This window comes from Castanea sativa, chromosome 6 (assembly GCF_040712315.1).
Source record: "Castanea sativa cultivar Marrone di Chiusa Pesio chromosome 6, ASM4071231v1".
Lineage (NCBI taxonomy): Eukaryota > Viridiplantae > Streptophyta > Magnoliopsida > Fagales > Fagaceae > Castanea > Castanea sativa.
The window spans coordinates 15,055,604-15,070,989 of record NC_134018.1 but is presented as its reverse complement, the minus strand read 5'-3'; the positions used below and the strand labels follow the sequence as shown (position 1 = coordinate 15,070,989).

General features: G+C 32.8%; 1 pseudogene; it reads left to right on the top strand.

Annotated features, from left to right (window-relative positions):
* Positions 1-839: 839 nt before the first annotated feature.
* LOC142639241 (transcription factor ORG2-like) lies at positions 840-6,847 on the top strand (annotated as a pseudogene).
* The last annotated feature ends 8,539 nt before the right edge of the window (positions 6,848-15,386 follow it).

The window sequence follows — 15,386 nt, the reverse complement described above, 5'->3', positions numbered from 1 at the left end:
ATTAATTTTAATGTATTCTTAACACGCACAAAAAAATCACTTTAAATTATGCCGCAAAAGCACATTGTAGAAGATCGAGTTTTTATCAAAACCAAACCTATAATATAGACTATATATTAAAATAATTAATGAAGCTTGTTTTAATTTTTTTTTTTTAAATTGTGATAAAGATTTAATTAAAGTAGTATTCTTAAACTTCTTAAAATTTTAAGAATGGAATTTTAATTTCAAAGTAAATCATATTAATAATTTTTAATATATTCATAACAATAAAAACCATTTGATGTAACCACGTGATACTGTTTTCTTTTAGATAAAAAAAAAAAGGTGTCACGTGACACATAATTTTTATGATTTAGTATAGTAAATGATATTGAAAATTAATGCTATTAATGTATTTTAAAATATAGTTACGTAGCAAGGTCTCAAACTCTTTGTTTGTTGTTTTTTTGTTTTTTTAAGTTTTCGAACCCAAAGTCTTTGCCTTTTTTAAACATGGCAAAGTGAGGCCCACATGCGTGAACCTAGTACAGTACAGACACCGAAAGTGACAATTGCTAAAAATGTCCTTTTCCTACTGGACCAATGATAAACTTTGTAATTTAGGATTCCCTTAGCAATCGGTTATCTCAAAACGAGTATACAACATGCTGTCATGCTGAGTTTTTTAGGTATATATGGAGTATAGTAGTTACGCACCTCGTTCATACTGCGGGACTACCTAACACGGGGTTTAATTCGTTAAAGTGAAGAGTGACTTGCTCTTACGATTTCACATTTTTCATTTTTAGAAAAAGTATAGATATGTATATGTAGTTTGTAATGTATATATACATTTCATGATCATCCCAAGTTCTTAGAAGATCACCAGTCCCCAACTGCGTCAGACTAATACTAATCAGCTTCCTTTACACCTTTCTTAGAGAATCCCATGAGCCATACAGATAACAACCGCGTCCATAGAGAGACTGAAGCTTCAGATTCACTAGCCCATGATGATCAGTCTCCATATCCGCCAAAAGTCGAGCTCAATCTTTGCACGTCATCTATGCCAATTGGTGGTGACCCCAGGATGGCTAAAAGGATTTTCCACAACGCTAGCGAGCGTGATCGTCGCAAGAAGATGAATGCTTTGTACTCCACTCTTCGTTCACTACTTCCCTCGGCTGATCAAGCGGTACTGTATACAATTCATTCACTTTCTTTCTTTTTAAGTTTCTAAGTTTCTATTGATCTTCCTATGGCACTTAGTAGCAGCCACTAGAAGTGGCTCTAATTCTGCCCCGCTATCATTTTCCCGGGAAATCATTTAATGTGATACGGCTCCTATCCGATTATTAGCTAGCTAGGTAAGTAACTTTTTCACCCTCAATCTTTGCCAGTATGCAGTGAGCCAGTGGCGGCATTACGATTTTTTTTAGAAAGGTAGTAATAAGATATATCTCGGGGTAGGAGATAAATCTTGCCATCTATATAGTTTCCTAATTACAAATTTGTTCACAATACTAGCAAGAAAATAAAAGATAAATTATAAGATCATGAGATATTGTTTCTTAATATAATGAATCTACTAATTATTGTAGCTAAGATTAAATCTTGAAAATAAACATATTAATTATTGTAGTTTAAAGAATTTTAATTATTACTGCTTAAAATACTTTTATTTATTAGTTTATGTCTATATTCTTTTACAATCATTTTATTTAACAATTCAACTTTACTTTTATAAATGTTAGTGTTTGTAATTGTAATAAGAAAATTTTAGTTTTGTTAACATTTGCTTTTGTCTTTACTCAATACTCCCTTGTCCCATGGCCCTGGTCAAATTTTATTTAGGAATCACCATCTTTCTAATTGTTTAATTGTCTTTTAGTGTTAACATTTGCTATCCACCAACTGAATGACTCATACCCTCAATCCTCACCCGAGAAATAACAAATTAAAAACACATTCAAACTTAACCACTCCACTCACATGTGCAGATAAAAGTATAAATTAATTGAGACATGCTATGTTGATAAATTTTGATAATAAATCATAGGTGGTAATTGTCTTTTAGTGTTAACATTTGCTATCCACTGGCTGAATGACCCACGCCCTCAATCCCCACTCAAGAAATAACAAATTAAAAACACATTCAAACTTAACCACTCCACTCACATGTGCGGATAAAAGTATAAATTAATTGAGACGTGCTATGACGACAACATTTTCAAAATAGATCCTAGGTGGTAAGTTGTTATTGATTCTAATTTGAAACCACCACTAAGAAATTACCTTTTTGCTCAACAGTAATAATCAATAACAACTTACCACTTAAAATTTCTTGTGAAAGTGTTGTGAAATGTTGTGGATATAGCATTATTCAAATTTATTATAACTTTATTTGCAAGAATAGATTGTTAAGAGAATCATATTCAAGCTTATATCAGTTGAAGTTAAAAAAATTAGGGTCAGAGTGTTCAAAATTTTATTTTAGGAGATCAAAAAAAAAATATATATATATTATATATAAAAAATATTTTGGCTAGCTTAGGGGGTTAATTGAACCCCTGGACTAAAGGTAGCGCCGCCCCTACCAATATGGCCCATTTTCTCTCATGAAAAGGTGGAACATGCTTGTTTACTTTATAAAAACTAATGTGTAGCCCTGTGCACATGCACGGGTACAATTAAAAATAATCACAATTATTTATTATTTTTATAGAAAAGGTTCAAATTATACATGATATTAACTTATAACTTTTTTTATACCAAACATATCTAAAATCTGTGATGTTTTATTTATGAGTGTGTGTGTGTGTGTGCGCATAGGTTTTAGACTCTTTGGTTTTTGCACTCAATAATTCTCTTATCACAAAAATTAAAAACTAAGATGGACAAGTGGCGAAAAATTGGATTCTAATTAAAATCCAATTTAGAATCTAGTTGGATTTGGACTCTTCAATTTTTAAAGTCAATAATTCACTTGGCACTAAATTAAAAATTAAATAAGACATGTGGCATAAAATTGAGAATCCAATTAAAATCTAATTGGATTAGAGAATGTTCTCTAAGTTTTGGCTATTAATATATATATATATATATATATATATATATATATATATATATATATATATATATGATTTCATATAGGCCAACTTTAAACCTAAGAACTTTATTTGACAACAAAAGAATTTACAAGTTGGACTAATTGAAAATCATCATATAGATCTACAGTGTAATTGAGAGATAGGCTTTGAACCACATATATGCATAAAACACCATAAATAGTATTTATCACTGAGCTATCATTTGAATCCTTATGCATACTTTTCAAAGCAATAGTATATATGGTCTTTCATGTTCTCACAGGTAACCATAAACTGAAATTGATGTTTGGTTGGCTTAAGAAATTTAAATATTTTTTTTTGAAAGATTTTTAACATATGACATTCTCTCCTAATAATTGCTCTTGATTATCAAACCAAGACACCAAACGGTTTTTGGTATAGGCAAGAATTGAATCTCAGATCTTTTATTCAACTATTAGAAACTTTACCAGTTAAACTAATTGGAACCTACAAAAAATTTAAATAGAAGTTAGAAGAACATGCTATTAGTCCCTCATCGACATTTATGATGCATTTTCCATCACTATCCTTACCTTTAGAATCCATTTCAATTGTGTTGTTCACAACAGTGGCGTTTTTGTTATAGGAAAAATTAAGTGTTCCGACTACAATTTCGCGCATGCTTAAATACATACCAAAACTAGAACAAGAAGTGGAGGTACTAATGCAAAAGAAGGAAGAGCTTATATCGAGGATTTCTAGGCAAGGTGAACAAATTCATCAAGAAAATCATAGACAAATTGTAGGTCGGAGCTCTTTATCTGTTGTTTCTGCAAACTGGCTTAATGAAAGAGAAGTTATGATTCAGATATCTACATATAAGGTTCATAAAAGTCCATTAGCAAATATCTTGCTTAATTTGGAGAAGGATGGGTTTCTAGTATTAAATGTTTCTTCCTTTGAGTGCTTTGGAGGAAGGGTTTTTCATAATTTACACCTCCAGGTATGTATTATGTTATTTGTTTTTTTTTTTTGATGAAATATTATGTTATTTGTTAGTTGGTTTTGTTGTCTTTAAAATAAACGGATAATATGTACATAACAGGTGTCAAAAGAACTATAAATCCACCTATTTGGAAATTTTAGGATAAACTTATCGTAGAATTGATTTACGCTCCGTTTGTTTTGGTGTAAAATATTTTCAGAAAAATATTTTCTCGTTTTACTGTGTTTGTTTTGCAGTAAAATATTTAGTCAAAAGTAAAATATTTTCAGTCAACCAAATCAGTTAGGCAAATTTATGTAAAATATTTTACGCTTAAAAATTTGGTAAAATATTTTACATTTGCTCTCTCCCTTCTCACCCCGATACTTTTACTCCCTCAAACCCCAGTCCCTCTCACACACACACTCTCTCCCTCAAATACCTCAGTCACTCTCATGCTCGCTCTCCCTCAGATACCTCCCATGACTTTCCCCCTTCTCACTCTCAACTTCTCCATCCACATATACCAGAGCCACCAAGCCACTCTCAGATTCACGGCGCCACCCATCTCCGGTGACTTTCACTCCAGCTCCACCTCTGCCATCATCAGCTCCACACCTCCACTCACCGATTCTTGGTTCGACCACTCAAATCCACTGATTCTTTTTTTGATCTGACCATACACCCCACCGGTTCTTAGATCTGACCATACACCCACCGGTTCTTGGTCTAACCATACACCCACCGATTCTTGGTCTAACCATACACCCACCGATTCTACCTCCACTGTCATCAACTCACCCACTGGTTCTCAAATCTGGGTTTTTTGCCACTGCATGGGTTTATTGATTTGGGCTTTTTGATTGGGTTATAGGTTGTGGTGGGTGGTTGGGATGGTTTGTGTCATGGTGATGATTGAGTTTTTGGGTGACTGGAATGGTTTGTAGGCCATGGTAAGGGCTGGGTTTGTGGGTTATGGTGGGTGATTGGTTGGCTTTGGCTTTTTTTTTTTTCCTCCAATTTTGTGGATTTGAATGGTCAGTTGAGTGTTGAGTGGTGGTGGGTGGGTTTGTGCAGTGGTGGTCTGGGGGTTGGTGGATGGTGGTGGGTTGGTTTTTGCTGGATTAGGTGGTGGTTGTGAGATTGTTAAAAAAATTTCATTGCGCTAAAACATACCTTTATTACCTTTTCAAAAATGCAAACCAAACACAGTAAAATGAAAATATTTTCAGTAAAATATTTTGCATGTAAAATATTTTACTTTTGCAAATATTTTATGTTGAAACAAACTGAGCGTTAATTTATTTATTGATATGTAAATGGTTTAAATTTGAAAAATTGCATTTTATTATCTTGAACTACACCCTTAATAATATTTTATACTCTAAATTATGACATTTCTTACACTTTGCACCCGATGTCAAGTTTACTATTTACTTGGATGAATAAGTATGCACCAAGTGAAAATATCCGAATTGCTCCTCTTCACAATCTTTTAAAAACAAATTAGAAATTATACTTTATCATCTTAAATTATACTCCCGATTACACTTTGCACCCTAAGTTTTGAATTTTTGTCCAAGTTAACAACAAACTTGGCATCGAGGTACAAAATATAACAATGATCATTATTTAGGATATAAAGTGTAATTGGAGGTATAGTTTAAGTTGGTAGAGTGTAATTTCTCCTAAATTTTATCAAATCCTCATTATTTAAATAACTTATCATAAATGTTTTGATAAATATATATTTGTTTTTTAATAATTCAGTTGTGAAGGAGTGGGAAAAGGGGATTCAAACCTTGATACTTCTTGTTTAGGAAACTAGGCAAATGGATTTGAGTTACAAAATTTTTAACTATATATACATCAATCAAGGACTTTTTTTTACTATATATATGAATTAAGTAATTGATGACATAGTGAAATCTAAGGCCTTGTTTGGTTAGAGAATTTTCATCACTCAGTTTTCGTCACTCAATTTTCATCACTCGTCACTCATCACTCATCACTTAAAATATCCCAATTTCCCTAAACACCCAACATTGGCACTCATCGCTCAGTTACTTTGTTTCAAAAAAAAAAAAAATCAAACTTTGCCGCCAACAACGTTGTTTCAAAAAAAAAAATAATAATAAAAAAACCAAAACAGTCCAACATTGCGGCTAAAAGGTTAAAAGTTGTAAGTTTAATTACGAAAATACCATTAGAAACTGAATTTTGGAAACTAAAAACACCTAAAATGTGTTTTCAGTTTCCATAACTCATCACTCAAAAATCAGATAATTGAGTGATGAAAACCGTGACTCAAAACTCATCCAAACAAAGCAACTTGTTGTAGGGCCCACAAAATTTGGATATTGAGTGATGAAAACTGAGTATTGGGTGATGAAAACACTTAAACCAAACAACCTCTAAGTCACTCATTTATCAATGAATACTTCGATAGTCAAGATTTTAAGAACGTTATGGTAGCATTAGGCAGCTAGGGCAGAAACTCTTGAGGATACTCTGTTACTGGTAGAAACTTCTTGAGGATATACTGTTAGTATCACATCTTGGTCTACAGTATAATTTAGATCTTGTACATCTATTTATAACAGTATAATTTTTTTTAGGCCTACCGTATAATTAATTGGAATACAAATTTTACCTGGTCCAGTGTGGATATATTCTACAGGCAGAAAGGAGTTATGCTTTGGAGCGTGCGGTGGTTTTGAGTGAGAAGCTCCTTTCATTTTATGAAATGGGGAAAGGGTTCAAGCACGAAAATCACCATGGCTCCGTTGTAAACGCATTCATGAATTGACAGTGACCAGTCCTATATATCTATTGTTCTAGTAGGGTTTGAATATCCACTTTACTTTTGCAAAATTTAAGCTGCGGGTTTGTAAGGGATTTGTTATTGATATATCTATGGTTTTGAATCTTCTGATGAAGGTGAGATATCTTGGTATTGAGTGATTTAATTTAGGACAAAACTAACGTACAATACTTTAAATGATGTTCTTTATATTTCTTTTTAAAATTTAGTTGTGTCTACTTGACTAAATAATACACTTCCATCACACAAGAAATAAGCTATATGTCAGAATTCTAAGAGAAAAATTTAAAGAACAGTACCTAAATACTATATCTAAATCTTTCCTTTTGATTTAGGGTGTGTTTAGTAAAGTGGATTTTAGGAAAGATGGAAAAAAAAAGGAGAGAGAAAATGAGGAGGGAAATACTTTTTTAGATGGTATTTGGTTGGGAGGAGGAGAGAAAAAAAATATGGTGGAGCCCATGTATTTTCTCTTGGGGCTCACAAAAAGTTTTTTCTCCAAAATGAAGAAAAAATTGAAAGGAAAACTGGACCAGTTATTTGGACAAACATATCCTTGCAACGTTTTTCACTTCTTCTTCTTACCCTTTTTTTTTTCATCCCTTTTTTTTCCTAGTTCCCTCAATTTTTTTTAGTGGTTTCTTTTTACTTCATCTACTTTGGGTGATTTAGAGCATTCACATTGGGAATGACATATATCATATCTAGGGAAAATTTAGCATAAAAGCCCAAAGCCCCCACACATCCGGACTTGTAAAAACCAACTATTGCAAAAAAATTTGCAATAGTGCTACAGTGCAATTCTAAAAGTAGAATTGCACTGTAGCTCAATTCTTAAAAAAAAAAAAAAAAACTAATATTTTATTCACTTACTTTATCAATTCCCCTCTCTCTCTCACCGGGTTTTTGGATTTTGGGATATATTATTTTAATATGTTGTATTGTAAAATAAAAGTTAGGATGCAGAGAGTATTGTATGGTATAATTGATAAATTAGTTTTTTGAGATGAAAAAATAGGATGGGATAGAATTTTGGAATGTGAATGCTCTTTTATATATATATATATATGTCCATCCATAATTCCGTACATAATTTTTTAATGAAAATATAGTTTATTTCTTTCTTTATCTAATAAAGACATGTGAGTAAATTTATAAAAACTACATTTTTCATCTCTCTACTTTTTTATCTCCCAACCAAACACAAATGAGAGAAGCTAAAATCTCTTCTATCCTCTTTATTTTTCTTCTTCTCTATTTTCCATCTTCGTACTTTTCTTGAATGGTTTCTACTGTGAATAGCTAAATATTAAACTCCAGCAGCCACAACCAAAGAGATGACCTAAGAAATGGGAGATTCTCTCCTCACAGCAGCCTTTTCAAATTTTTAATGGAGAATCGTCTGTTGGAAAATACAGGAAAAAACTTGTTTGTATCTTATACAAAACATGCATAGCAGAAAAATTAACGGATCTACTTCATTCGCAATTGATAACATGTACTATGTAAGTTTTAGAATTAGAGAACAAAAAAGTGTACCTTGAAGCGGTGAAATTCAAAACCGAAGATCAGAAGCACTTGGGAAGACTTTTAATCTTCACTCCAATTCCACTTAATGCCCAATATGTGTGGTCACTCAATCAATTTTCATCAAAGAAAGAATAAGAGAGTGTCCAACACTCACATACAAAACCATTTCATTCCTTGTATAAAAAACACTTATGAAAAGGTCTCATGAAAAGCCTACACAGAAATTTTGTATGTTTCTCTCCTTATATATAATTGATTATCTAATTGGGCTACCTTTTTGGGCCATTCCAATTGGGCTCTTGTGTGTGGCTTGGAGTGGGACCAAAATGGACCAATTAGACACTAGCTCCAATGGGATTTGGGCTTTTCTGTCAACTCTTGACAAGTCTAAAGTTACCATTAACTATATTTAATACTACTATATAAATATAGTTGCACTCTAGGCTTTATCTATAAATTATATCTCAAGACTTTATTATACATGCAACCCCTTCATAAAATATTCGTAGTAATACAAAGTCATGAATATAGACTGCCACTTTGAAGATTATTATATCTTAATCCTTGAGTACTCGATTTAATCCTTTAAGTTATTCATTATATATTTATGAAATCCAATTCCATAAATATATATACTTTAGTAACTCCTTACTAAAGTGGTTGGGCCCAACTCTGAATAACCAAATCCATTAAACTTATCTTAAGGGAATATTTTGTATCTCCATTAAGAGACTATAAATTTCATCTTGTGAATACATGTTCCATCAACACTAAATGTGGCTGTCCAACATAATGAGGTTTTGACCTTAACTAATAGATCTCACTCCTGATATATCAAAACGACCTACATCTCATGATCAGATCCATTATTCTCTCAGGATTTAGAGTTGATGTAAATAGAAGTCGTGAGATTTATTATTCATTTGACAGTCGTTAAGAGAATAATAAATCTTACAGCAGTCCAGTTCAATATGTCTTAACTCTTAAAACATATCAACATACCAACTAGAAATCTCTATTTCCATGATCAAGACAAATCATCTTAGTTGATATGTTATAGTCTTCGCAGATGAAATGCCCAATTTCATCACCGACTACGAACTACATTTTGAGTTTACAAGGAACTTGTGATTTACATCTTCTGTGACTAAATCACATGAATCAAATACAATGCATCTTATGGACTAAGATAATGTCCTATTAGTTCATTTATAAATAGTCTCATATAATTAAATAATTTAATTATTTATAACATGCCAATAAATTGGATTTTAGGGCATAAACCCCAACATCGTCCCTCATACACGATCTTGTCCATTTGTAATTTTGTAGTTTGTTCCTTGCGGTGAATGATCAGGCGATTGTGCACAGAGGGAGGAATTATTTATTTATTTTCTTTCTTCTAGGAATGTAATTATTATAAATAAGCATAAATTAGGTACAAAATAGTCCGGGGTGAGAAACTCCCCAACAACAAAAATTGGAGTATTATAATACATAACAAAGTCTTTGTATTTTAAATTTCTACTTTTGCTAAAAGATCACCACAACTATCTTCATTAGGAAGTTGGGTTGGGTCAAGTTGAAGGAATTTTTCGACCTAACCCACCATGATAGGTTAAACAAAATCCAACCCAACCCACATGGATCGGGTTGGGTTAGGTTAAACCTATGTGTTAGACAATTTATTATTATTATTATTGTTATTAAATTGAGCAAAAAATATATATTTCACTTGTTATATGAGTTGATAAACAAAATATACATGAAATAGTATTCTAACTCAGTTATAAACAAAATATATCAAACTGAGTTGATAAACAAAATATACATGAACTAGTATTCCCACTCAGTTATAGATAAATAAAAGTGGAGTGAGAGAGTGGGAGTAGGAGGTGGCAAAGAGAGAAATAAGATTTTTAGAGTTTGCAAACTAATTGCGTTTTATATAAGAAGAGCCGAATAGGGGGAAAAATTAAATAAAAAATTATTAATTATATAATATAGTTTTAAATATATAAGCTGGTTGGGTCGAGTTAGGCGAGCTGTGATTGTTATGACCCAAACCCAACCCACCCCCCTAAAAACTGACCCAACCCGGTAGGTTAAGTTAGGTCAGATCAATTTTGACAGGTTGGTAGGTTGGCTACACACCCCTAATCTTCATGGCAAAGCGTATTGTGTTTGGTTGCAAAGAGAGTGAAATGCAAGAAATTAGAAATTAAGTATTTTTCTTCTTTCGAATTCATTTTATTCTTTTTCTTTATTTCTTTCTAATCGAGGAATGAATAATTTTTTCTATTTTTATTTTTTATCATTAAGATATTGATGTGGTTTTTTAATCTAACATTAAACTTTTTTTTTTTTTGTTAGCTATCATCCCTTTTTTTTTTTGGAATAGAAAAAATTGTAAATTTGATTTATTTAGAATGATGTTATACATTGGAAGAGAGAAAAGATGAGCATTCTTATAACTAAATAATGACTACCTCATTTTTTTTTTTTTGGTAGTACTAGCAAAAGCTAGAGCAACATAATTACATTGTAAATAAATACTAACAAATGATATATTAAAAAAAATCTTACAAATAAGCTTAATATCCTCAAGAATTCAAGCAAATTCTAAAGATCAAATTCTATCGACTTCAGGAAATAAACAAGTTTAGCAAAATTAGATTTTGCAATAACATTGAATGTGTTTTTGCAGAATTGAAGAGCAACTATGTCATCCTTTAAGTGTGTCATATTAGCTTTTTGTTAGCCAAGTCATTAAATTCCATAAGTAAGATCATAGTATATCATTGTCATTAAACTCAAACCGGGCTAGTTGGGTGTTTAAATTGACCATTTCTACATAAGACCCTGTCAAATCCGACGGGTTTGTGAAACTAGATGAGTTTTATCACCCAGTTGGATTTGTGAAATTTGTAAAATTATATTTGTAGGCCCATTTTATTGACTTCTTTATAGTTTATATGTTATAATATGATACTTTAAATATGAGAAAACATAAAAAAAATTATAATAAAAAATGCATTTGTTTGTCTGTTTTCCTTCCCAAGACTCACATCCTATTAAAAGATTACTCTGTTATTGTGAAAACTTGATTTTGAATTTAAATGGTTAGTTTAATTTAGTTATATACCTATTTTTTTAATTTACATATTTATATTATGATTTCTCAAACTTATTCATGTATATTTTATTTTTTGAAAATTTTAATTTGACTTTGCGATTCGACTGATAAATTATTCTTTGAATCGATAACCTAGTAACTAGGCTTATAAATGGAGTCAATATCCAGGTTTAATAACTATGCAGTATATAGACTAAAATGAAAGGCGAAACTATACTGTTGGTTCCTTAAGTTTACCCTATGAGCGCAATTAATCCCTCAAGTTTTAAGTGAGTGCTATTAGTCCTTCAACTTTCGAAGATAAGCACTATTAGTCTTTTTATTAACTGTCATTAGTGTAACTATCCATGTAGCTAACAGAATAGCGATGTGACATCTTTTTAAGTGATATAGTAATTTTTTATTAAAATATTATAAAACACACTTAACACGTCAAAAACACATGAACTCAGTTACATAACCTATTTCCTAATTGGTACTACGCCAAATCAAGGGTCATCCTACCTCCACACAGCCACTAGTACCCCACCGCTCATCCTTCCCTCTCCGGCCAACCCTCTTAACTATTGCTCTTTTCCTCTCTTTGCGCTGCAAGTGAAAGATTGTTTTATATTGTTATCTGTATTTCCCTTTGCCAAACACACGATCGATGCTGCTATTATTAGGAAAACAACCACAACCCAAATTACATTCTCAAATTGAGTCCAAATGCATTTTACACTGTCTACTTGACTAGACGATTAAACAAACATTCTCACTTATTATGATAGAAATGAAAAAGATATAAGCATATCTACAAAACCACGGTGGGCTTTCAGATAACCCAACAATTTGACATTTATATTGAAATCGACTTGTTGCTAGCTGGGTTTGGCACTTGCACTATTTGAAGCTTTCCCTTGGCCCTTTGGACAATATATCTCCTAAAAATTAAAAGAGAATGAGAAATCAAAGAGAGTGAGAGCAAATCTAGACAGATCTAGCAATTGAGAGGGAGGTTGAGTGGGGGTATTAGTGGCCGGAGAGGGGAGGATGAGAGGGTTGGTCGGAAAGGGGACAATGGAGCGGGGAGGAAAAGAGCAATAACTGAGAGAGTTGGCCGTAGAGGGAAGAATGAGCGGTGGGGTATCAATGGTTGTGCAGCGGGAGGACAATCCTTGATTTGGGTAATACTAGTTAGGAAATGGGTCACGTTCATGAGCTTTTGACATGTTAAGTGTGTTTTATAATATATTAATAAAAAATTGCCACATCACTATAATGTTAGCCACATGGACATTTACACTATCGGAAGTTAATAAAAGTACTAATAGTGCTTATCTTTAAAATTGAAGAGGTTAATACCACTTACTTGAAACTTGAGAGACTAATTACATTCATAGGGTAAACTTAAGAGATTGACAACGTAGTTTCCCCAAAATAAAATATTGTCCAAAAACTCAAGGAACGAAATGCAAACAAACCCTATAGGATTAAAAGTGAATTTATTGCTTAATTTCAAATCATTAGTGCTCACCTTTCCGTTCCTTTGTCGACGACCATCATATCCTCAATTCCTAATGTGAAATAGTCGGAGACTCGGGACCATGACAGACTACAAAAAATGCCGACATCTGCAAAAGGGAATAACCGTACATGTACAGCTAGCAAATTCTTTTCTTTTTTGATAATCATGTACGGCAAATTCTTGTTCATAACAAAATTTATAATTTTCGAACATGCCAATCGTTGAGTGTTGCCAATGCAAACCAAGTGTTTTTGAGTCAATGCATGACCTTCTATGTTCTAGTCTTTGCATATTATAGGGTCTAACTTTAACATGCTGGCTAAGAACAAAACAGAAAGCAATGGACATCTTTGCTTTCGTGTTTTTTGAGTTCCATATGTGTTCTCGATGCTGCTGACAGCATTACTCAATCCCAATCCCTCAGTCATGGTGACTAGTGAGGACACAACCTTGGTCTCTAAAATGGAAGCTTTTTCCTGGGATTCTTTAGTCCAGGGAATCCCACTAACCGTTACTTTGGGAGTATGGTACAACTATACCCCAGTTAGAACGGCTGTTTCGGTAACAAATTAACTGCGGTAATCCAATCAAAGACTTGTCTGGCCAGTTGATGGTAAGCGTTTCAGATAGTCTTGTTCTTCTCAGCCAGAAACCAGAATATATAGGACTGTTGCCTGGTCCGCAAAACCCATTTTGATGAAATAATGTTCTGCTACACGTAAGACCATCTTGTTTTGGTGAGAAACAAATGAATGGTTGGGCTTCATTAAAAAAAAAAAAAAAAGAACAGTTGGGATTAGACATGTTTTCTATAAAAAGAATGAGACTGCATTCTCTATAAAATTGATGGTGGGGGGCTATTTTGATAAGTGCTTATATAGGGCCAAAATTGGGAATTAAGTCAATTTTTCCAACTATATAGTTAGTAGGCACAATTTCAAAAGTATATTCTTTTACTAATATCTCGAGTCTCAAAGACTCGATTTTGGCCTATAAATCAAGTCTCAAAGACTCGGTTTCAGTGTTCTGATCACGTCTGATTTGGTATTTTCCACGTGGCGTCCACCTGAAAATTGAATCTCTAAGACTCAATTTATAAGTCAAAAAAAATTTAAGTCTAAGTCATGTACAAGCCATTCCCAGAAATACCAAAAAAAAAAAAAAAAATTTAAGAAATCCCAGAAACACAATAATCTCAGCACAATGAAACACATTCACTATTTATTCAACAATGAAACAATTTTTCTGGGTTTTTCTATTTTGACTAAAAATTAAACTTGAAAACCCAAATCAAATCAAAGAGAGAAAGAATCCGAGTTAGCTTGAAGAGAAAGAATCTAAAGACCCAGATCAAATAGGGGAGAGAACTCACCAGTAAGAATAACGAGCCATATATAAATCACACCCAAATCACAAACCCAAACCCACAACCTCATCACCACCAACAATCGGAAAAAGGGAAACAACCCACCAAAATCACAAACCCATAATCCTCTCACAATCACCGCCGGTAAACCCAACCATATCCGTTGGAAACCATCAACACCCGCCAAAAACCATCGCAACTCTAATTAAAAACCCACCAAAACCCATTGCGAGACCCACGAGTTGAGCCACCCACGAACCACGAAGTCGACCCACAAAAAAAAAAAAAAGAAAAAAAAAGGGAGAAGACGGAGTGGCAGAAATGGGAGATAGAAATGGTGAAGATTGAAGTCAGTAAACATAAAAAGAAAAAGAAAGAGGAGTGACAAAGATATGATGAAAGAAAGAGGAAAAGAAAGAAAGAGCAATATTATTTTAATGAAAAGGAGAGAGGATGATATAAAATGTTGTGCTGGGATTGTTGTGTTTCTAGGATTTCTTAAATTTTTTTTTGGCTTATAAATCGAGTCTTAGAGACTCGATTTCCAAGTGGATGCCACATGGAAAATACACCAAATCAGGCGTGATCAGAACACTAAAATCGAGTCTTGAAGACTCGATTTATAGGCCCAAAATTGAGTCTTTGAGACTCGAGATGTTAGTAAAAAATATAATTTTGTAACAGTGCCTACTAATTATATTATTTGGCAAACAAGATTAATTCCCAATTTTGGCTGCTTATATAGGCTTCTCATGTAAGCATATTTACTTTTGCCTTTGTCTTCTCTCTCTTTGCCCCCATGGCCCCCATTGCTTTTGTCTTCTCTCTCTTTTTCTTTTGATTTTCACTCTTCCTTCATCTTTCTTCCACCATTGCTACTATGCATCTTCTTCTTTCACTTGAATTTTCTTCTTCACTCCACCATTTCTTCTCTAAAAAAAAACTTTTATAAATTTCTCAACTTCCTTTCACTCATTCCCCTTAA